Here is a 22,890-nt window from a genome sequence, read left to right as displayed (position 1 = left end):
GGTCGTGCTGACAGAAGCGGCCGGTGTAGAAAGTTCTGTAAAAGATGCTTCTGAACATGAACTGGGTGATGTTTGCCTAACAGGAGGCAAGCCCATGCAGAGATTATCCTAGAGGAACATCCCTTCCCATCACCTACAACAACAACGAGGAGGTTTCTCTATTGGGCACCGTCAGAATGCTTTCACCTTGGTTGGTGGAAAGAAATCCCCCCTTTTCTGCACCTTTTCACTTGTACAGTTTGTTGAGAGAGAGGTTTCTGGAATGAATATGGAGGTATCTGTTAACAAATAGGATGCAAGGAACACTATGGATAGATGCATTCCCTTTGACACTCACCAATTTTATCGATGCACCATAGAAAGCGTCCTATCCAGATGCATCACGGCTTGGCATGGCAATTGCTCTGCCCGTGACTGCAAGAAACTGCAGAGACTTGTGGACACAGCTCAGCACTTCACGGAATCTGGCCTCCCCTCCATGGCCTATGTCTATACTTCTCGCTGCCTCGGTAAAGCAGCCAGCATAATCAAAGACCCCACCCACCCCAGACATTTTCTCTTCTCCCCTCTCCCATCGGTCAGAAGATACAAAAGCCTGAAAGCACGTACCACCAGGTTCAAGGATAGTTTCTATCCCGTTGTTATAAGACTATTGAATCGTTCCCTAGTATAATAGACTCTTGACCTCACAATCAACCTCATTACGACCTTGTAACTTATTGCCTACCTGCACTTTCTCTGTAGCTGTTACACTTTATTCTGCATTCTGTTATTGTTTTTCCTTGTACTGCCTCAATGCACTGTGTAATGAATTGATCTGTATGAATCGTATGCCAGACAAGTTTTTTCACTGTACCTCGGTACAAATGACAATAATAAACCAAATCCAATCAGATGGACTGATGATCTCCTCCCTGAAACTTCAGCTTAATTATAACTACCACTAATTAATTAATTGTTACCAGTCAGCCTTGGAGCAAACCCGGTGTTCAATTAATTCCCTCCAAATCAGTATATCCAAATTCCGGTGTATTCGGTGCAAGGAAAGAGTGGGTCTAAATTGGTGGAATACAGACAAACATGCACATTGCTGAGCACTTGGATTAAACATTGTGGTGATATCTTTCTTGTGGAAAGTTATTTTTGAACAATGACTTCCTGTACTCTGCCTAAAAATTAGACAAATTCACAAAAATACCCACCTAAATGGAAACCCAGATATGGTGTTCAGTCCAGCTACCCTCTCTTCCCCAGACACATTCAGCTGCCTGCACTGCACGCTCTCTGTAACTGTAACACTATATTCTGCATTCTGTTTTTTTTTCCTTTTGTTCTGCCTCGATTTATTTATTTATGGAATGATCTGTCTGGATGGCGTGCAAATAAAAGCTTTTCTCTATATATCGGTACATGGGACAATAATAAATTAATTCAGAATTCAGAAGTATTATACACAAGGTGATGTTGGTCCTTCTCAAGGACTCAATGAAAAATATGAAGTGAAACTTCCAAAACACCTGAAAGGTCTTGCTACTAACACTTACTGCACCATGAATACTTAAAAAAGATAAACAACCATGATTTATGGAAAGTCTGAAAAACAAATCTCCTTGGCATCCTTTCAAACCAGAAGAGGCTTAAAATAGAGACAGAAGTCACCACAGGAGATGTTTCATATCCTTGGGTTATACACACATCAGAATCCAGAGGGAAAGCCCACCAGAGCAGCACACTATTATAAATGTGAGCAGAGGTTTAAATTATAACGGGAACAAAACCCAGCTCGGAGCAGGACTGGAAGGAACCAAAATACCTGCACTGCAGACCAACAAACAGAACAGGAAGCAAGAAAGATAAAACAGCTAAACAATTAGCTAAACACAGAAACCTTCTCTGAAAGAACTTAAAACAAATGAATCCCCAGGTTTAAACCACATGAACAGAGAGCATCAGTGTCACTGGACAACGGAGATGACAGAGATTGGATGTGATGTAGCATTCCAAAAGACAAAAAAGACACAACTTCCCCTTAATCTTAACAAAATGTTATCGAAATAGTCACAAGGATGAAAAAGCTAGAGAGAGAGTTCCACCATCGGGGAAGCAGGAAGCTATCCAGTTGTGCTGAACAGCGGTGAGAGGAGGGCACTCAAGGCTCATGCCAGGAATGAAGGCCCGAGGACATGGAGACAGTCCCACAAAAGGTTTACACCTTCACATGTGATGCCAAAGCTGAATCATCAGTTCCTTCTCCCACCAATTTCTCCCTGATGTTCTGCCCCACGAACCACCACCAGTTCTACCAATCCTGACCCCTACCCAACGTACACCACACCTCGCACACTCACCACACCTCTCACTCAACCCACCACACCTCGCACTCTCACACTCACCGCATCTCACACACTCACCCACCATATCTCTCGGTCACCCCATCTCTCACGCTTACCCCACCCCTCACACTCACCGCACCTCTCACCCTCACCACACGTCACACACTCACCCCACCTCTCACACTCACCCACCACACCTCTCACGCTCACCCACCCCACCTCGCACCCTCACCCCACCTCCAAGGCTCACTCTCACATCCACCATTTCCTCACTATGCACTTACACTCTTCCCTCTCTCCTGCAGAAGTCAGTGTCAGTATAACCTGCATCAGCAACAGCATACTGATGTGTGACAACCTAGTCTGTCATTTGACTCTCTGGAGGAGAGGTTGCTGACAGTTACTGGGGAGGTGACAACTGTAGCATGAGAGGCCAGGGGTCAGATGACAGTGACAACACTGTTAACCCCCATGGTCAGATGATAGCATTGCCTATCTGGTTGGAAGCTACACCACTGTCAATCAAGGGTCCGGCTCCACCCCACTCATTAAGAAAACACCTAAGGATTGGCTTGTAACCCACCTTTGTTCTTGACCCTGAATCATTGGCTTGTTTGAATTACCTGAGCGGGCTCCACCCAGCTACAGCCCTATAAAAGATGGTACACGTGGGCAGCTCTCCCTCTTTTCCGATTGCTGCCGGGGTCAAGACCACAGGTGAGAGGGTGAACTTCCACAGGGGTCTAGGAGTGTCCTAAGTAGATTCCCAGTACCATAGAGCCATTGTTTGTCCAGATTCAGAGGTTCAGACAACGTATTTGTTCAATTCCTGACCATTTGTAATAGTTTGTTGCGTGCGTGTGTGCACTTCACGAATGTTGCAACTCCCCCCACATTTCGCGATCACCCGAGTGCGAGTGTGCATTTGTTCCTTCACATTCTGTTCCCGTGTCTGTCTTAGTAAATAAAATTCTCCTTTTTAAAGTACAAAGACTGTGTCCAGATACCTCTACCTTTAAGATCAAAAAGAACCTTTCTCATAACAACAACCCAGCTAAAGCTGCTGCCTCCGATGGTATTGTGATCTGAACCTGTCTTCCCGCATTCCACTTCCTTTCATCCACAGTCTGCTTTGGGTCACCAAACACAGATGGTCTAAACAAGCACCTCTTACCTCTCTCTCCCCTCACCATGACCTTACCTTCATGCCTTCAGATGGTCAAGAACACCCACCTACCCAGAAAGCAGTGTCTGAGCAAGAGAGGAGAAGCCATGCCCATCTCCCTACTCACCTGACACCACCACCAGCTCTGTGTATTGAAGGTGGCAGCTTAGGGCAGGACCTGCATTGCATGAATGGCCAGCACCCAAGGCAGGGGAATAAGTAGCCCAGGGGCCAGTCTCGGCAAGTATCAGTCCAGAATTTGCTGCCAGCACTCACCACTGACCACCAAACAGAATGCAACCATCCCATGTGTTCTTGCCCCAGTGGGAAGGTGGTTTGAATCCTCAGACCCCAATGACAAGACCTTACACAGTGAGAGGGCTCTCTGCAAAGTGAAGGAACCTCATGGAGATGGGCGGGTGACAGACAAGCTCTGCCCACTCAATAGGCTGAGAGAAACATTGTGACGATTTCAGCACCGTAGCACATCCAGAGAAAGTGTCTGTGAGCTGCTGGCTCCGACTTCAGGAATTGCACTGTCACACTAGAATCCCAGAGTTACACACAGGAGAGATGTTGATCTCTCCTTCAAAGTCCAGCCCAGCACGTCCTCTGACTCATCACATAACCAACGATCCTTATCACCTCACAAGCAGACTTGCAAACTTTCAGAAGCTGATTTACACCTGCTCCTACTCGGGTTAAAATTCATGGGTCTTCCTCGGAGCTCCCCACATTGGTTCCCCATTGGTTCCTCATCAGTTCACTATTGGTTCCACACTGGTGCCCAATTAATAGGCACTCCTTCCATGTCCTGAACCAACATGATGTAGCCCAGACTTTATACCGGAGGGGGAAGTACAATGGTCAGATCCACAACTACATTTTTGTTGGACAATGGAGTAAATTTTGTCCCATTGGTTCTCAGCATCCAGAGGAAAGTTTAAGTCAAAGTCAAGTTTATTGTCATATGCACAAGTACATGTATGCACAGGTGCAATGAAAAACTTACCTGCAGCAGCATCGCAGGCACACAGCATCAGATGCACAACATTCACAAGAAAAACATAAACTAACAACCTAAATTATACATAATTATACAAGACAGAACACAATTAGAACTAAAACAAACAAAGTCCATTGTAGTACAAAGTGGTTAAAGTGGCCATAGTGTTGCTTTACTGAGGTAGTCATTAGACTTGTGCAGGTTGGTTCCAGAACCGAATGGTTGAAGGGAAGTAGCTGTTCCTGAACCTGGTGGTGTGGGACTTCAGGCTTCTGTACCTCCTGCCAGATGGTAGCTGTGAGAAGATGGCATGGTCTGGATGGTGCGCCTCATGTAGATACTACCAATGATAGGGTGTGCCTGGGACATATTAGGCTGAGTTCACTACTCTCTGCAGCTTCTTACATTCCTGCACATTTGATTTGCCTTACCAGACCATAATGCAACCAGTCAGGATATTTTCAACAGTACGTCTGCAGAAGTTTGTTAGTGTTCAGTAACATGCCAAACCTCCTTAACCTTCTAAGAAAGTAAGGACACTGGTGCACTTCCTTGTGCACATGTGACCAACACAGGTTCCTTGCCTGAAACCAATGTCTTGATGGATTGCAGTGGCTTCACACAGTGATCAGTCAAGGACAACCACAGTACAGCTAGATGTCTTCTCACACACAGGAAGCAGTATTCAGTGACAGAGCCACAGATTTAGAGCACTGACTATTATCAGCAACACAGCTCTGAACTGCAAGTTGACATGTCAGGTCTGAGGAGTTGAGCACCAAATCAGAGCACCTTCCTTGGGTCTAGAGAGCGGGCTCAATTCACTCTGTTGAGGCACTAGCATTGCTTCCTTGGGATACTTGGCAAGCTTCTCTGCAATATTTACTCTTCTCACAGTTGTTCTGACAGTAATTTTGCAGTGTACTGCGAGTTTGATCTAGAGTGATTCCAAGTTGCCACAGAGGGTTTGGTGCACTAATTTTGCTTCACAAAACTGCACATTTAGCCTGAGAGTTGTTGAAGTGAAAAGAGGAAACAGATATCAAAATCTGTTTCAGGATGAATGGACCAGATTTGGAAATGTCCTCTAGAGTCCTTTAGATCAATGTTGCAAATTTTTCTGTCGCCCTGGTAAACCACTTTGTGTGGATGATGAATTATCATCAATGGATGAAGTTTGTGTGAAGCAGTCAGCGGGATGTCACAGGTGCAGAGGTCATAAAGAATGGGAGAGTACAGGCCCACGGCGAGGTCAGCAAACAGTACCTAGCATCAACTCACATCCTCACCATGGTGAAACTGAGATCATTCACTGCTGGAAGAGATAATCTGCATCTGATGACTATTATCAATTTAGCACAAGTCCTTTTCTTCAAACAGGAAACGTCTACAAAGGCTGAACATAGAATCATAGCAGTGTCTCACACAGAAACAGGCACTTTTGGCCATCCTTATCCCTGCTGACCATGATACCTATTTACACTAATCCCATTATTTTTAACTTGGGCTGAAATCTAGCCTCAGTACGACTGTCAATGCTAATACCTCATCACTATGTTCTTGATCTATTTTTCAGTTCCCTTCATGGGATGGTGACTGTTAAAGGCTCCAAAATGAATTGATGGATAGCTAGGCATTGGCCATTTCAGCCCACATGTACACATTTACCAAATATGTCACATCACTCTGAAGGTTGCATTTGAAGCACCAGAGCGATAACATTGGCTGTGTTTTAGTGGCAGGAAAAAGCATGAGTAGATATCATCTATTTTTGACAAAATATAAACTGTAGAAGCATAAAATCCAGATGAGGTGTGCAAGAAAATGATTGGAAACTCTTTGCTAGCCATTACACTGTATGTAGTGGAACTGGCTGAATTCCTCTTGCATGGACTGGACTTCATGAGTGCAATTTCCCCTTTAGTGTTGTAACCTTTCTGTGATTCTGTGAGCTCTACAGCTTATTCTATCAGATGACACTGTTATGCTGATTTGCATAACAATTAATTTCCCAATTAAGGCTGTAAAAGTGCTTTCTAATTATCTTAATGATATAAGCTTTTCCCTGTCTATTGGTTTCATAGACTGCTGACGTCACTACTCACAATCAGGATTATCTGCAGATCCAGCACACTAACCCACACAAACTGTGCCCAGGGCAGGTCCCCAGGTTAGTGAGCAAAGGTCCGAGGAGCAACCAATATTCTACCTCAGTTCACATGTGATCAGCGTGCTGCAGAAACCTGCTGCAAATGTCCAGGCAGCTCATTCAATGAAGAGCATTCAGGAATGACCTTCAGGCAAGATCAGGATCATGGGAGGGGGAGGTGATTGAGGCAGGGCCTGGCAACAAGCTTCCGGATTGTCGGTGTTGCTGAGGGAACCACTCCTGGATCCACATAAAAGGAAGTATTCATTTAAACAGTCTTTCCCTTTGGACGCAGCTGCTGATTGGGTTACCTGTGGGTTTGCCCTCCCAATCAGTAGCTGGCCTGGCAAAGGTTTCTTTCATGGGAACCAGGGGTGAAAGTTTCTTGAAATTACAACGGTCTGGTAGTATCACTAACCTATGTGTACTGACTGCCACTGGCACTTTCTTGCTGGAACACAATACTGCCCCCTACCAGATAACCCTCACCTCTGAAGGCAGCCCAGAAGTGTAACAGACATCAAGCAGGTGCTAGGTCCTACTTCTACTGTGGAAAGGACCACTCCCAGTGCAGCCACAGACCATCAACATTGTTTTCTCTGTTGTTATCAAGTAGGGACACTTCTGTCACAGATCCTCGTTCACCATCCTAGATGCTTGATGCTTCTCTTGCCTTGAAGAATTTGCACAACACCATTACATTTCCAAGCATAATCTCTTTAAGTTTACTGAGAAAAGCAGTAATTTTATTTAGCTCAGTAATAGGCTTTAGTTTAGAAATGAACTGTCCAGTGTCCCACTTAAAGAATGCACCCTACAAGGTGATCACTGGTCTCAGGAGATGAGTGCCATCTGGCTCCACTGACGCATCAACGTGGAATATTAAAATATTAATGACAATGAGTTTGAACTAACAAGCTGAATGAAAGTAAGGACCACTGAACAACGTAGGAGAGAAATGCATTTGCTTTTAGTTCAGTTTTTAACATTCCACTGGTGATTTTTGCATGGCCTAGAGATTGTATAGGCACAAAAATAGGGAAGGAATGAGGGTTAAGTCCCACACAACACACCCCCAGCAGGGAGTGAGGTGACATGAAACACCACACAGGAAACCTCAGGCTGCTGTGTTGTATGATGTCATGGGTAGCTTGTTCTTCCTTTTAATCAAGTACTCTCGTACTCTCTGTCACATTCTGAGGGCCCTAATGCAGCACATGACAAGATATCTTTGAGCCACTTACAACCCTGCAATGTGGTTGACTTCCATCTCAGTAATTCACGCAGAACTCCTGACTGCAAATTGCTTGACATTTACAATTGTTCTACTACTATGGTGCTAGACGTGGTGGTACACCCTATACATACACTGACAGTACACAGTGGTACACCTTGTACGTACATTGACAGTACACAGTAGTACACCTTGTACGTACACTGTCTGTTCATGGTGGTACACCTTGTACATACACTGATGGTAGTCTGTGTTACACCTTGCATATACACTGACTGTAGATGGTATTACACATTGTATGTACACTGGCAGTACATGATGTTGCACCCTGTATGTACACTGACTGTAGATGGTATTACACGTTATATGTACACTGGCAGTACATTGTGTTATACCCTGTACGTACCAGATCTGACTCTCCACCCCTTTTAACGAACAGATTGAAGATCAGGTCTCTGCACCTTCCACCTCCCAGGTGGTGCTCTCTGCTACTAAAACCTTCCCCCAGGAATGTCCAATCAAGAATCGGCCTTTTGCACTCTTGACTCATAGAATCGTAAGGAAAAGAAAAAGACCCTTCAGCCCACCATGTCCACACGAACCATCAAGTACCTATCCACTTGAATCCCATTTATCAGAACTGTTCTGGAACTTTCTATGCCAAGGCAACTCAAGTGCTCATCTAGATACTTCTTAAACATTGTGGGAATACCCGACTTACCGCATGATATGTTCAATATTCCTAACACCTTCTGGGTGATAAAGTTCATCCTCAGATCCCTTCTACTCTTCATAACCCTTACCCTAAACCTACGTCCTCTAGTTTCAGACGTCTCTGCTATGGGGAGAAGTATCCTACCATCTACCATATCTATGTCCCTCATAATTTTGTATGCCTCTATCAGGTCCCCCCGAGCCTCCTCCATTCCAAGAAAAACAAAGTCAGCCTCTCCAGTCTCTCATAACTGAAACGTTCCATCCCAGACAACATCCTGCTGAATCTCCCCTGCACCCTCTCCAGAGAAATCACATCCTGCCTGTAGCACAGCAACCTGAAATATATACAGTCCTCCAGCTGCAGCCTATGTTTTATAAAGTTGGACCATAACCTCCTTGCTCTTGTATTCATCACCCCAGCTAATGAAGGCGGGTATGCTATATGCCTTCTTCACCACTTTTTCTACCTGTGCTGCACCTTCAGGGATCCTTGGACTTGTACCCCCTCACCCCCCGAGTCCCTCTGTTCCTTAATAATTCCTAGGGTTCTACCATTCATTGTGTACGTCCTACCTTTATTAATCCTCCCAAAGTGCTTCATCTCACACTTGTCAGGACTAAATTTCCTCTGCCGGTGCTCTTCCCATCTTACCAACTGATCAATATCGTCCTGAGGACTAAAATATCCTCTTTGCGGTCAAAAACACCACTGGTTTTCATGTCATCTGCAGACTTACTAATCATACCCCTTAACTTCTCCAAATCGTTCATGCACATCACAAGTAATGAGGGTCCCAGCACCAATCCATATGGAACATCACTAGTCACAGGCTTCCAATCACAAAAACAAACCTCCATCATCATCTTCTACCTCCTATTACCAAGCCAATTTTGGCTCCAATTTCCCCCTGACCATGGTCCTATTTCTCACGTGAGACTTGTCAAAGACCTTAATGAAGTCAATGAAGACTACATCAACCGCACTAACCTCATCATTACATTCTGTTACCACTTTGAAAAATATATTCAAATTGATCAGACAAGATTTCCACCAAACAAAGCTGGCTACCTTCAATTAATCCCTGCCTTTCCAAGTGTAGATTGAGTCCAGAATCACCTTTCATTTACTGAGGATGTCTCAGCATTTTCCATGGTCTGCAAACATTTTTCTGGGAGAGGCATGTGTTTTTTGTTGTTTTATAGGAAACAGAACAGGCAATATGTACACAGGAAGGTTTTGTTAATAATGAATGAAATAAATAGCTAGTTGTAGCTGATAATGTTTTACAGTACTGGTGAACTCTCCCAAAGACATCTCCACTCTGCTCTGGATGGGGCATGGAATCCATTACAACCACCAGGACACATTCAGACAAAGTGGTATCTCCAACAGTACCACATTTTTCCTTACTGACAGGATAAATTACATGCCCAGGTCATCTAGCTGTGCTTCAGCCCACAGCCTACTGAGTGTGAGGAATGCTACCTGCTGAGCCAAACTAACTGCAGAACATCATTGAACATCATTTCACTAGCTGTGAAAGTTAGTGGCAGTCTGCCTGAGTATGCTGCAGCTAGAAACACAACAGTTTACTGACTTAACTGCAAATTTTGACAGCTCCTCCAGAAAAAGATGGGAGTGTTAGCTACACTTTTATGGCAGATAATGAGGTATTTCCATTGGATTGATTTGCTTGGGAAATAACTTTTCTGTAACCTACCCAAAAGTTACACTGTAGTTTGGAGATTCAGACTGTGCCTATCTGGGGAAGGTTATTTTTACCAAGTGAATAAAATTGACAAGTTACATCAAACTTTAAAAAAGCAAGTCAAAGAGTACGTCAGCTTCACATATGGTTCATTAAATTAACCTACAACAAAACAATTGAATCAATCTAAAATTCTTGATTCCATGAGCCCCTGTATGGAAACTCTCAGCCTTCCTCAGCTCCCTTCTGGAAGCCCACTCCAGATTGACTGACTTCCCAATCTGCAACATCATAAAAAATTGGGTATAATGTACAGCTTTAGCATAACCCAATTGGAGTTAATGTTAGAAGAATTGTTACTATATTTTTCTCTCTGACCTTAAGCTGCGATCTATGGACCACAAATCCCTTATTACTGAGAGCACTGAAATGTAACTTAGCCATACCAGTACCATCATGAACAGGGAAAAGTAGGTCGTTTGCTACAGGTTAAATAAGAGTCATCTGTCTGAGTCACTGAATAATGGGGTGTCAGTGTCCACAGGTTCCTATTTTTATTTGCTTGGTTATTAAAGTTATTTCCAAAGTTGATGCGTTGCTCTTGTTTCCCCATCATGTTTCAAACTGCCAGATAGGGAGAGTGGTCATCCTTAAAATAAAGTTTAAATGAATATAGAAAGTACATGCTGACAGCACCAGTTGGAAGAGCTTTCTGCTCCCAATCTGAGGCTGGATAATGCATTGAAACTGCACTGATTCCAGGCAAGGTTGCAGAAACTTAAAACTATCCATGACCGACATCAACAATTTGGCAGAGGGAACTAAATATCATATTTCCAAGTTTGCTGATGATACTAAACTCAATGGGATTGCGAGTACAGAGGAAGATGTAGAGAGGCTTCAGGGGATATGGACAAGCTGAGTGAGTGTAAAAACTCTAGTGAGTAGGGAACTTGCACACCTAAACACAGCTCAGTGTACCCTTGGAGTTGCTGCTTTGGTGCCAGCTTGTGAATGTGTTTATCTATTTATCTGGATTTAATACCAGCAGCACCCCAAGTGATGTGATCCATCTGTTAAAATTTCACTAAGCTCAATCCAATGACAAAAATCATATCAAAGCAGCAATGCTATCTTCCTTTGGTATCTACCTTGATACTTCTAAGTTCAAGCCCGTTCTAGAGACAACCAGGCTGACACTTCAGTGTGGTACTGTGCAGGTGCTGTATGAATTGCACCTTTCCAGGTGTGTTGTTAAACTAAAGCATTGACTGCTCTCTCAGATGGACAGAAAAGATTGCAGAGCGCCACTATGAAAGACAGGGGCATTCTCTTAGGACCCTAACATATACATCATCAAGTTATACAGTATGGCCACAGACCCTTTGGCTCACCCAGTCAATGTCAACCATCAGGCACACATTTTCACTCATCCTACACTAACCACATTATTCTCCCCACATACCCCAGATTCTACCACTCACCTATACACTCGGGGTAATTTACAGCAGCCAATTAACCCACCAAACCACATGTCTTTGGCAGAAAGCAGAGCACCCAGAGGAAACTGATTAAGTCACAGGGAGAACATGCAATATCACCAAGCAACAAACAGTCTGGTTATTTGTCACTTCAAAAGTATTTAATTGCTCTTAACAAGCTTAGGATGTGCTGATTTGGAGGTAAGTGCTCTACAATTAAGGCTTCATCAGTGAATCTGTTGTCTTTTTCAGTCATCACAGAGAGCCTGTTTTTTTAAAAAAAACAATGCTTTTTGGAAATAAAACATTTTAGAGCTATTTCTTCATGATAAAATTTTAGGAACCTAAACATCTAATTTCAGTCTATGATGTTTCTGATTTACGTTATCTACATTTTCATTGCTTCATATCAACCAGTCTGTTAAGTTTTTTCAAAGATTCTATCTCAGTGCATGCAGGACTGTCCAGATGTAGGGTAATGGTAGATGGCAGTCAAAATATACAAAGTGTAATAAATGATCATTGATTAAAACAGGACTTAGTCCAATCTCTCTTTGTTCGTGATATAAGGGCCTGAAATAAACTGTATAATTTAAAGTTACAGAACAAAGAATATAATGGACAGCAAGGGATTGCGAGAGAGAGAGGAGGAGAATAAATCAAGTCGAAAAGAGACATAATCAATGAGATAATTGTGCAGTAGATTAAAGAACAGATAGGAAAGACTTGGGCTCTCAGGAATAGTACCCTGTACCACCACATGTGGCTCAAACATTGAGAACCAGCGACCTCACATACTCAAGGGTGAGCTCCACACATCCACACCTCCTCCCTCCTGTAAAGTATGTTGGAAACTATTTCAACATTTGAATGTCTCTCTTTTCAGTGAAGATTTGTAAGCAAATTGCCAGGTGAGGAGAATTATAACTATGAAGAGAGACTGGTTAGGCAGAGGTTGTTCTCTTTGGAATGAGTGAGATCTAAACTCAATGGACAATGTTCAGCAAACATAATCTATCTGTTGATGGTGGCCAGAGTAATGTAAGGTTTGTGGTGGAGGAGGGAGATGGATCAATGTCCTACATATCTATCAAAATTTTGTAAATTCCCATACCTTGATGTGAAACAATTTTTTTTAATAGTAAGAGAGTTAAGACAAACAAAACCAAACAAAGTCAAAAACCTAGCTAGTGGAATGGAACATTTGCACTGATTTACTAACTGAAGTTTAACTTGATGTTATTTGAATGTGACTTAATGCTGAGGTACAAAGTTATGAGAAGCCTATCAAGGCTGAGCAGAAGGAATTTGACAGACAGAATAAAGGGGGTCAGGAACTCACTGGCTGGAAGGGTGGGGGAGGTAGAAACCCTCAGCACGTTGAGAAGGTACATGGAAAACATTACTTCAAATAAGCAGCAGAAGGTTAATCACAATAAATTCTTTTTTCTATCAAGCTGAGGACCAGACTCTGTGTGAACAAAGAAATGGGGTAGGGTAGTCAAGACACACCTTGTCAGTCCTGCTTCCAGATGATCATGGCTGGAGGTTAGGAGAATATCTACAACCCATTTGTCAGTGATCAGTGCCATTGGTTGGTTTCAGCAGACACTGGGGAGAGTTTAAAAAAAGAAAAATTGAAGTTAATAAGCACATCCATCTGTCCACAAATCTGGAGAATTACCCTGGGTTCCTGGTAGAAAGAGGGACCCTTTCCATTGTGCAGTGCTGAAGCCTAGTGCAGATGCAGTTGTTGGGAACTTCCACAGGGTACATAGAAGATGCTATGATGGACAATATGGTTTCTTGTACTTCATTCTTGTGGTGTTTTTGCTTTACTTCGTTGGCCACTCAATCCTTTGATTGCAAAAACATTATCTTAATGAATTTCCGAATCAACTGCTAAAGCGTTGGAACTTCCAGAACTTCTGTTTCATTGATATTCTGTACACATTAGCCTTAGCCCACCCCATCCCCTCCACCAATGCCAAAGCCTTGGAACTCAGTCTGTGGTTTATCCAGCGAAGTGTCCTAGGAAACTACCTGTCTGCGTTTTTGTACAGATGAAAGGAGCTTGCCCAGTTTCTGAAGTAAACGTCCTGTTTTGTCGTTTGAAGCTGGAAGTTTACTAAAGATAAAACATTTGATCCTTTGTTTGTTAATCACAGGAGCAAACCTGTGAAAACTTAGTTATCCCTCATCTTTTCCAAGCTGAATGGACAAGGTTCCGAAAGCATATTTTGTATGTTAACAGAGGACAGAGTATTGGTGCATGGAGTTAGTGCAGTAAAATGGTACAGAAATAAGAGATCAGCAAAGGTTTCATTGTTTGGTGGAACAGTGCACTTGGAGTATTGCTGTTTCTATTTCTTACGATTTGCAAAACAGTGAAGAGGTGCCCCCAGAATACTCAACACAAAAAATGTGTTTCACTGAGTGTGTCGATGTACATGTAACTAATAAAGATATCTTATCTTATTTTAAAATCAACAACAGAATGCTGTTTTGACACGGATCCAAACTGCTATTGTGTCACTGGCAATGATGAAGGCTAAAAATAATTTGCAGCAAAGACAATTCTATGCATTTTAAATAAAGAATCATTTTTGGCTCACTGTTGTTTGGTTGCAATCTGATTCAGACTAGTTTATTGACATATACACCAGGGTGCAATGAAATTCCTTGCTCGCATGAAGCTCAATCTGGATACAAAACTGGGCTGGTAATAAATTTGAGTGTTTGTACCTTCAACAAGTGACTAAAATATCAGTAACTGGTTACGTGATATTAAAATAAAGCATTTCAACTGAGCGGACTCCAAAGTCACTTGAATTAGAAGTCTGGCCCTCTACTCAAAGTGTGCATAACTGATGTATGAGAGTCATCTGATAGCTTGGAGACCATGACTGGAGATGTTCTGAGGTTATACTGGTCTGTTGAGAGAAATTCATACAAAATTGGCCAAACCAGCACAAGAAAAAATTGAGGAATTTCAAACATTAATTTGATCCAGTCCAAACTGAGACAGTGCAGTCCTTTGTGGCAATGGAAGTTGGCTCTGCGGACAAAACTGGTCACAACCTACATCAAAGTGATCAACTACCTGCCACTGCACCAACTTGTTGACTTTTCAAATTCAGCTCTTTTAGTATGCACTAGAAACTTTAGTAATGAAAAACAATAAATTTACTGAGAAACTTACCAATAGATCAATAAAACCAATAAATAATTCTGTAACTTCTCAAAGTAATTTCTATTTAGTTATATCCTGTTAAAGTCATTGGGCAAGACAGATTAAGCTGCTTTTTTTTAGTAAACTTGTTTTGTGCATTACTAATCAAACTGACCGGGTAGCCAAAATTAAATATTGTTCCACAAATGATGTGTAAAGCACTGCCCAAGAGTGTTGGTTCATGGATAATTCCACACCACACAACAAGCTTGAGTAGAAATGCACAAATACTTCCATTTGAAAAATGTGCCATTTTGAGCACAGTTTGCTTTAAGTTGCTCGTTGTACGCAGTTCAATGTGTGTGGTTAGTTTTTAATGTCATCAGAAAGGCTGTATTTTGATAAAGCTGCTCGGCAAAATCGGCTGCTTAATAATGCTAAATTTTGTTTACTTTCTTAGAACTTAAAGTATGAAAAATGTAAAGATGTAAAATAATCAATGTGAAAATCTCTCAGAACAGGATCTATAGGATGAAAATTTCCTCTCTCTGCTAGCTGGAAGGGTACCAAATAAAATAAGCTTGAGACAACCAACCCAATTTTTTTATAGGCATGGGACCACATTGCAAATGAGTTTATAATTGAGCACTAATTGACTACATTGGAATTCTTGCTTGGAGGGTGATACAAAGGCCTGGTGGGGGAGACAGAAAGATGTTTCACTGGTGGTATGAGGTAGGTGATGATCTCCTAAGGCTGATTCTGATAGGCACTGTTAAGACAGACCAGAGGTTTTTGTTCTGCGTGTGACTATTCCTTCACAGATCTGTGAGTGTTTGATGTTGGTGCTAAGTGAGGAAACCGGACAAACTATAGCATTCCCTCATAAAGACATTTTTCACCTTGTTGAGCACAGAAGATTGCCCAGCCCATCCTATCCTCCACACTCACCCCTCTCACCACACTCCTCCACACTCACCCCTCTCACCACACTCACTCCACACTCTTGCCACCTCACTTAAAGAAATAACAGACTTCAGCAAAGGAGTCCCAGAGTTATAGAGAGATACAACATGGAAATAGACCAGGTCCATGATGACTATCAAGCATCCATTTACACTAGTCCTACCCAAATCCATTTTGCTCTCCCCACATTCCCATCAACTCCCTGCAGATTCTACCATTCACCTACACTCTAGGGCCAATTTACAGTGGGCAATTAACCAACTAACCCAAAGAATTTTGAAATGTGGGAAGAAACCAGAGCACCCAGGGGAAATCCACATGGTCATAGGGAGAACGTGCAAACTTCACACACATAGAACCTGAGGCCAGGATTGAATCCGAGTCATGGGAGCTGAGGCAGCAGCTCTACCGGCTAAGTCACTAGACTGCTCCCAGAATCAGAATCCAAAGCAAGTCAAAGCATTGTGACATATTGGCATTGATTGAGCATTGATCAATAAACAGGTCATATTTGGGTCGTGAGGCTGTCAATAATGGGGTACTGGGGCACAGTATTGAGTCCCCAGCTGTTCACAATCATTGATTTGGATGACGATCAAGTTATAATCAGCAACAAGGAACAGAGAAACCTCCAGGTGATATAGACTGGCTGAGTGAATGGGCCAAGGTGTAGCAGATGGAAATTAATGTGGAAAGTGTGAGGTTATTCACTTTGGTAGAAAGGAAGAATGTTTTCTAAATGGTGAGAGATTGAAAGGTTTTGGTAGAACTAGAATGTCCTTGTACACAAATCACGGGAAGTTAATGTGCAGGTATGGCAGGCAATTAGGAAAACAACTGGAATGTTGGCTCTAACTGCCGGGGATTTGAGTACAATACCAGAGATATCCAGGAAGGATATTAGAATGGGTGGAGCATTGGCTGATAGGCAGAAAGCAAAGGGTGGGAATAATGGGAACCTGTTCTGGTTGGCTGCTAGTTACCAGTCGTGTTCCTCAAGGGTCGGTGTTGGGGCCGCTTCTTTTTATACAGTATATCGATGATTTAGATCATGGAGTAAATGGTTTTGTGGCTAAGTTTGCAGACAACACCAAGATAGGTGGAGGAGTAGGGAGTATTGAAGAAACAGGAAGGTTGCAGAGAGACTTAGTTTAGGAGCATGGGCAAAGAAATGGCAGATGAGATTCAATGCTGAGAAATGTGCAGTTGTACACTTTAGAAGAAGAAATAAGTGGGCAGATTATTATCTAGGTAGGGAGAAAGTCCAAAGTACAGAAGTGCAAAGGAACCTGGAGGTCCTCGTGCAGGATACCCTATAGGTTAACCACCAGGTTGGATCGGCGGTAAGAAAAGCGAATGCTATGTTGGCATTCATTTCGAGAGGTATAACATATAAAAAGTAAGGATGTGTTGATGAGGCTCTATGGGGCACTGGTGAGACCTCATTTGGAATACTGTGTGCAGTTTTGGGCCCCTTATCTTGGGAAGGAGGTACTGATGTTGGAGAGGGTTCAGGGGAGATTTACGAGGATGATTCCCGGAATGAAAGGGCTTACATACGATGAGTGATTGTCGGCTCTTGGACTGTACTCACTGGAGTACAGAAGAATGAGAGGGGACCTCATAGAAACATCTGGAATATTGAAAGGACTGGACAGAGTAGACGTAGCTAAGCTGTTTCCCTTGGTGGGTGAGTCCAGGACTAGAGGGCACAGTCTTAGAATTAGAGGGTATCCACTTAGGACAGAAATGAGAAGAAATTTCTTTAGCCAGAGGGTCGTGGATTTATGGAATTCGTTGCCACATACAGCTGTGGAGGCCCGATCATTGGGGGTGTTTAAGGAGGAGATTGATAGGTATCTAATTAGTCAAGGTATCAAGGGATATGGGGAAAAGGCCAGGAATTGGGGCTAGATGGGAATAGTTTAGCTCATGGTGAGGTAGTGGAGCGGACTCGATGGGCTGAATGGCCTACTTCTGCTCCTTTATCTTGTGATCTTGCTCCAATTATGTAGGGCCCTGGTGAGACCATACCTGGAATACCGTGTACAGGTCTGGTCTCCCTACCGAGGGTGGGATATATTTGCAATAGAGGGAGAACAACAAAGGTTCACCAGGACAATTTCCAGGACAGCAGCTTTGTCCAATGAGAGGAGATTAAGTAAACTGACCCTGTATTCTATTGACCTTGAAGAACAAGAGGTGATTTGACTGAAACATGCAAAATTCTTTCAGGATGTGACAGGGTAGATGGAGGGACTGTACTTCCTTGGCTGCAGTGTCCACAGTTTAGGGTCACAGTCTCAAGATTAAGGATTGGCCATTCAGGAGGGTAGTGAATCTTTGTAATTCTCTGTCCAAGGAGCTCTGTAACCTCAGTCTCTGAGTGTAGTTAAGACAGACATTGATGGATTTTGAATATTAAAGGAATCAAGGAGTATGGAGTTAGTGCAGGAAAATGGTGCAGAAGTGAAAGGTCAGCCATGATAATTACTGGCAGAGGAGATGCAAAGGACCAAATAGCTATTAAACCAATAAGCTTTTCATGCCGTTGATTTCAATAAACTGGAAAGAAGCTGTGTTTGGTGATACAGGCCGTCCCCGGTAATGAACTGGTTCTGTTTTTACAGACATCCATAAGTCGATTTTGTCCACAAGTCAGAAAGTACACAAACATCACCCACTATGCTAAACATTTGTCTACAGTTTGGTAATGAATGGCATCAAAAACACGTAAAATTGATAAGAACAATTACTCAAAGTGGAGAGAGAGAGGAAATTGGTTCTGCCATCTGTAGGAACAAACGTATATAGGTACATCAGACTTTTGAATGTAATATTATGGGAGCTCGTTCGTACATAGGGGTGTCCATAGGTCAGGCATTGGTAACCTAGGGACAGGCTCTACTGACATTCACCACCTTCTTATTGCCAGTGTGGAACACTAGAAGTTAACCCCTGGGATCAGCCTGAATGATGATGGATGTGGAAACATTTATCAGAAGAATTACACTTGAAGTGCCTGCTCTGGAAATGCCCAAACCTGCTGCCACTGCATCATTCTAACTTTGTCACATGCTTACTATTTAATTCACCAATCTTACTTCTCTCTTTCAGAAGCTGGTTGGTATGTGGTTAGTTGTGTATTTCTAGTTCTTCAGGACAGTAACATGTCCTGCCCAATGGAAATGCTCAGATAGAGTGAAGGCAGCCCAGTAAATGATTGTCATTCTGAATGATCCCTTCCCTGTAAATACAAGACAACTTATGTTTAAGCATATAACATGGTTAAAAATATCCTTAACAAGCTCAGAAGAATATAACCATACAGGCCTCACCAACAGCTCCCAACTCTCTGCTGTCTATGAGACAGACAGTTTTCAATCCATTCTAACACAACTCCTCCAATTCCATGGGCTTTTAATTTAAGCACCAGCCTTCTATGTTGCATCTTGTCAAATGCTTTTTGGAAATCTAAATACTCTACATCTACAGGTTCCCCTTTGTCTACTCTCCCTGTTACATCCTCAAAGGATTCAAGCAAAGTTGTCAAACATGTTGTACCTTTCATAAAACCACATTGACCATGTTTAATTATATTAGTTATTTCCTCTTTCATTATTGACTCCAGCATCTTGCCAACAATAGCTCTTCAAAGTCAAAGTTGAGTTTATTGTCATATGCACAAGTACATGTATGCACAGGTGCAATGAAAAACTTGCTTGCAGCAGCATCACAGGCACACAGCATCATACAGGCAGCATTCACAAAAGAAACATAAATTAAACACAATCTTTACAAGAACTGGCCTCTAGTTTCCTGCCTTCTGTCTTTCTCCTTTTTTGAATAAAGGACAGAATTATAAAACTAAGGTATTAGTGGACTTGGGTCCAATTTAAATCAACAGGGCTGAGGCTTGATGGGTGAATGGGCTACGCTCGATGGGGACAGATTTTGTGGCAGAAGCCAAAGATAATGATCTTCCGAGTGTTTCACTGGGGGAGCTTCCAGCGCCTTCAAAGGAGCTTGATAACACAGTGGAACCAGCAGAGTGGGTGGAGGTTGTAGTGGAGGTGGAAAAGTGGAACATTACCTTATGGGAGCAAGATCAAAAAAAAGGATGACAGTGTTTTAGTCTTAACACAGGGAAACAGTGGCCTGCACTGTCCCGAGGCCCAGTTCACAAATAGTTGCTGAGCTTAGCACCTACCAAAGAAAACAAGAATTTAAGCCAAGTTGGGTTTCAAATGCTTGGTGCTGGATTCTGCACCAGCAGAAAACTGGCAAAGGTCCAACACAGAGTCAACTCATCATTGACTGAGCTGAAAAATGGGCTATCTGTGAGTGGAAGGATCATTAAATTCAATGAAAGGTCATTTGTCAAGAGGCATAAGAAGTGTCAAGTAAGATTACCTAGACTCTGCCTCACTTTCAAAAGGAAGATGATGAAAGTCCTAACTGCTCTGAGAAAATAAAGTTATAACAAGAAGAGGTGCCATGCAAATAGACAAGTGGCAATGATTATTTTTATTAGCATTGCCTTCTCTAATGCCAAACAATCGAGGAATGACTGAGCTAAAGGCAGAACCACTAGCTCCTTAAAGAAGGTGGGATATTTTTGTTTTTGAAAATGTGTCAATCTTTTCACCCCAGTTAATAACTCACATGTGCATTCTTCTTTATTCTTGCAGTCAAATCTTTGAAAGAGTGAGAAATAGTCATTGTAAGTGGTTGGATTTCACAGTGATTCAGTTTTCAGATGTTACAGTTATGTTTTTAAATTGAGAGGTGACTTTAACCCGGCAAAGAGTTCCCACTGACTTCTCACACTTCCAGTGCTTTATTGTACAACACCTTTGCTACAAACTGCACCAGAGCATTTCCTGAAGGTTCAGGTAAGTGAATGAAGAGCCCAGAGTCATATCTTGATTCACAGGCTGTGCTGAGTTACCAATCTCAGTCAGAGCAGTGACAGAAAATACCCACAGGGAACAGAAGCAGCCTATTCAGCCCATTGAACTCCAATCAATTTGATTCTGGCTGAACCACTGCGTTAACTCCATTGGTTCTGTAAGACTTAATCATTTCGCTTAACACAAACCTACGTGCCACAGTTTTGACATTCTCAGTTTTGCCTCAGCGTTTTTTTTAGTGGGGAGAATTCCAGACTTCTAACCACCCTGTGTGAGCAACATGATCTGACATTACCAATGAATGGCCACATTCACTGGAGAAAATAACTTCAGTTCCATCCTGACCTCGGCTGCTGTCCATGTGGAGTTTGCACCTACTCCCCATAACCATGTGGGTTTCCCTGGGTACTCTGGTTTCCTTCCACATCCCAAAGACATAGGTTAATTGGCGATTGTAGATTGCCCTTTGCATAGGTGGAACTTGAGAGTTGGGAGGGTGATGGGCATGTGAGAGACATGGTTGCAGGGAAATAAATGGAGAATAGAATTGATGGAATTGCTGATTTACTATCTCCCAGATCATTTGAAGGAAGAGCTCATTTTTATCATCTGTATTCTCTTCTCAATAGTAAAGTTGGCAAGGTTTAAATGTTCCCATGTCTGATTGCCCTGAGAAGCTGCCTTCTCCTTGTGCACCTGCAGCATTTGAATGATGGTGTTCCCCATTCCAGGCTACTGATCCAGCCACAGCCATACACATCCTGGTCAAGACAACATGCAAGTTTTGGGTGTTAGTATTCCCACCACTCTCTGCTCAAGCTTTAAGAGAGGAACCATTGAAAAGGCTTGGCTTCAGTGATTCCAAAGCTTAAATCGGCCAGAATTTCTGCTCTTGATTGCAAACCTGGGAGGTCCCATGAGGATCGTTTTCCCCACCCATTGCCCCCTCCACAGGCACTGCTGGATAATCTGTCATCATAAGAAAATGCAAGATTTCTTTATTAGTCACATGTACATCGAAACACACAGTGAAATACATCTTTTGATAGTGTGTTTTGGGGGCAGCCCACAAGTGTCGCCATGCTTCTGATGCCAACATAGCATTCCCACAACTTCCTAACCTGTACGTCTTTGGAATGTGGAAGGAAGCTGGAGCATCCGGAAGAAACTCACGCAGACACAGAGAGAACGTACAAACTCTTGATAGACAGTGGCTGGAATTGAATCCGGGTTGCTGGTGCTGTAATAGTGTTGTGCTAACCGCAACACTTCCGTGCCTGCCAATTTAAGCATGGTTCGTGAAGAACAGTGGCCTATATGGTCTCTGGCATCAACGCCAGTTAACACTCTCATTAGAAGGTTAAAATTAAGAGGGAAGGGGCAATGCCTATTCTGAAAGAGAGCCAGAGAGGTAGATTTCATTGTGCTAAAATGAAAGCAACCCAAATTCTCAAAATTAATTTGGTCAATTCTTATGCTTTTCACATTTAACACTTTATTCAGCATTACAGACAAGCAAGCCCAATGTTGGCTGTCAACACTGAATAACGTCAGCCAATTCTTTTGATTTTTAATCAAAGTGGACTTTGTTAAATTACCATTATTGCTGTGGAACTGAAACATTAGCAGAAGTTGATAACCAATGTAAGGGTTTACAGCAGCAAGCCGTAGTGTCGCATTTGATGCCAACTGCAATCAGTGATTCAGACTTTGGGTTTTCTGATGGGGAGAGATTGTAATTGCAATGCACACATCTGTCTTTCAGAATGCTGAGCTTCTGTGCTGACACATAATAATTCTCCTTCAGCAGAGGAATGAAGATTAGATGTGTTTAATGTTCCACCGCAGGTTTCACTGACAGTAGGTAACAAATTTTTATGGCTCTTTTTCATGTTTCAAAGTTTCATCATAATTCTTTCTAGTTTATTAAAAGGAAAAATTATGTGGTTCCTGTTCCTACAAGTAGTCCGTGTACTGTGCACATCTGGAACATAAATCCCACCAAGCAACCAATTCAGTGTCCGAAATAGGAAGAAGTTTAGTAA

Source organism: Pristis pectinata, chromosome 7, assembly GCF_009764475.1.
Source record: "Pristis pectinata isolate sPriPec2 chromosome 7, sPriPec2.1.pri, whole genome shotgun sequence".
In the NCBI taxonomy this organism is placed as follows: Eukaryota; Metazoa; Chordata; class Chondrichthyes; order Rhinopristiformes; family Pristidae; genus Pristis; species Pristis pectinata.
This window is presented reverse-complemented; position numbering follows the sequence as displayed.